The sequence below is a fragment of the Protopterus annectens genome, chromosome 9.part0 (genome assembly GCF_019279795.1).
Source record: "Protopterus annectens isolate FY-2018-M chromosome 9.part0, PAN1.0, whole genome shotgun sequence".
NCBI classification, from domain to species: Eukaryota; Metazoa; Chordata; order Ceratodontiformes; family Protopteridae; genus Protopterus; species Protopterus annectens.
Window position 1 is genome coordinate 78,523,161 of NC_056743.1, and position 2,955 is coordinate 78,526,115.

Genomic DNA, 2,955 nt, shown 5'->3' on the forward strand with positions numbered 1-2,955 from the left:
ACATCCCAGGCTGCGTTCTACATGAACTACAGAACGAACTGGCACTCCACCTATGTACCATGTTCAATCATAGCCTCACCTCAGGCTTTCTGCCCAATGAATTGTGCACAACAGTTATCCCACTCCACAAAGAGGGAACCACCATGGACACCAAGAACTACCACCCCATTAGCCTGAGGAGCCTGGTCTGCAAGGCTATGGAACGTATCATCATGGAACTTATAAACAATGACATTAGTAATTTCCAAACTCTGGACCCTACCCAGCTCAGGTTTGTAAAAGGAAGAACATGTCTCCTAAACCTGATAGACTTCTTTGAAGTGGTCACCAAAGCCATAGAAGAGGGTAAGGTGGTTCACAAAGCCTATCTAGATCTTGCCAAGGCTTTCAATACCATCCCCCACTTTGGAATAAACTTACTAAACTAGGTATAAATCCCTATGTCACAAGATGAGTTGCCAACTGGCTCACTGACAGAACCCACACTGTGAAAGTAGCAGACTCCAAATCCAACTTCAGACCAGTGACAAGTGGAGTACCACAGGGTTCAGTCCTGGGTCCTCTCCTGCTTGGTATCTACTTTTCTGAAGTACAGGCTAACACATAAGGTCTTTGGCTAATGAAGTTCACAGATGACTGCAAACTAGGAGCCATAATCAAAACTCCTAACAATGTGGACATCCTACAAAAGGTAATCAGTGAGACAGATGCCTAGTGTCAAAGCCATGGCCTCAAGCTCAATGCCAAAAGTTGCATTGTTATCCCTTTTGGTAAAAACTCTGTACCCATGAACTACCATATAGGCGGTAGTCTACTTAACATCGAAAGTGTGATAAGAGAACTTGGGACAAAGGTGGACAGTAGTCTCTCCTTTGATAATCACATCACCGCAGTAGTCAGGAAATCCTTCTCCGTGGCACACCTCATCACAAAAGGTTTCTCATCCAGGAAAAATGAGGTCATTGTTGCCCTCTACTCATTAGACCCATTATAGAGTACAACGCTTCTTTTGGTATGTACCTCACAAGACATCTGCAATAACTGGAAAGGCTGCAGAAATACCTCACAAAGAGGATTACTGGCCTCAAACAGATGCCCTATGCAGACCTTCTCAAAAAACTCCAGCTTTACTCCATCGCATATCACCTACTCATAGGCGATCTCTGCCTAACACACAAAGCTATGTCAAGCCCAGATCTGTTGGACATGATCCACTTAAAGAAATCCCAATCCCTCTGAGCTACACACTCTAGGGACCTAAACCTGTCGCCACAATAAACAGAACATGCTGGAGGGATATATTCCTGTCCCAGAGACTTCCCATACTCTGGAACAAACTACCTATCTATATCAAACAAAGCTCCTCATTAGCACTCTTCAAGAAAAATCTTGATGATTGGATGGGAGATAGGAAATTTACCCCGGGGATCACTTCTGTGGCTCTGCTCAACAGGGGCACAGGAAAATAATTTTCTTGGGTGGCGAAAGCCAGGGTACCATTTGGCTAGGCTTATATAGGTCCTAGGGCCAATAGCCTAGTACCTACCTATGAACAATCAACTGCTATACCAGCCAAATAAAATACCTGCATTCTCTGGTCTGCTCATCTTCCAAAATACTGCACGTCAACTAAGATCTTCCAATACCACCCTACTGACTGTTACCAATTGCTTACATAGCTCAGGCCAATCTCTTTATTCCTATGCAGTTGCTAAGCCCAGAAACTCTCTACCCCCTGACATTAGATGTCTAATTGGTAAACATACTTTAAAATCCCTAGTAAAACATCTTCTATTCAAAACTTGGATATGTTTCTGAACCAGACTAATTCCACCTGTTCCTGACTTTCAACATCCCTAGATCACAGGTGTACTGTGTAGTTTCACTTAGTGCATAGTACTGTGAACCAGGTGTTTAGGCCACCTTTATAGTTATGATTTCTAGTTTATGACCCTGTTTCTCTATGGAACTTCTTTTTGAATTTATGTTCAAGCAATTCTATATTTGTTATATGATATCTTGTTTAAGTGTTTCTCAATATTCTAACCACTGTATGCTGCATCAATTGTAAAACTCTGATTTTTCCTCCTTTTATATGTTCTATGCTCTTTGTACAAAATAGCTATGGTTGTATATTTTTTTTATTATTTTCATTATTTTTTTACTATGTATTTGGAGCTTTTCTCCCAGGGCCTCCACTGAAAATGGTCACCTTGTGTCCAGTTGGACTAACCTGGTAAACAAATGGAAAATAAATAAATTAATTAATTGTTTTATTTTTTCAATTGTTATTTTTTTCATTGCATTTTAATTACATCTATATTCCCAGATTCTGTACCTACTAGAGAAATTTAATTCATTGCAAAATATATACCCCCTATCTTTACTATATCACCTAAACCTTTACTTTTCTCTTTATTTAAACCCATTTGTAACACCTCTAGATACTCATTTGTACTAATTATTACTTTTTTATCCAAATTTTGTTTTTTTGCAATTATTATAATCTCGTCCACATATGGAGTTCTCAAACCTTCAGTTGTTATATACTCCACCTCCATTATTTTATGATTTCACATACTATCACATTCTTAACTAATATATAACTCATTGGAAATTTAAACTGATAAGAACAGATACTATACTTGATTTTAGCTAAAAGGCTGAGAAGCGACCATAGACATCTCTGTCTTAGACTACTTTTCATATGTACTTCTACCAGCCATTTACAAGTATTTTTACTTTTATTATTATTACACACTGGCATACATACTTTTTCTAACTTTGTCACTTATATTCTTTCATTATTACCTATAAGATTTCATATCCAATTGTATCAAATCCCTATCATGCTTATTATTTTTTCTGTTCTATTCATATTATCATCCACAATTCATCTAAGTATCATTAATAATTTTTGACAGCCCTTCCCCTTTATACCATATATACTCTCTT

General features: G+C 38.2%; 1 pseudogene; it reads right to left on the reverse strand.

Annotated features, from left to right (window-relative positions):
* Positions 1-2,566: 2,566 nt before the first annotated feature.
* LOC122812421 lies at positions 2,567-2,675 on the reverse strand (annotated as a pseudogene).
* Between the last annotated feature and the right edge of the window lie 280 nt (positions 2,676-2,955).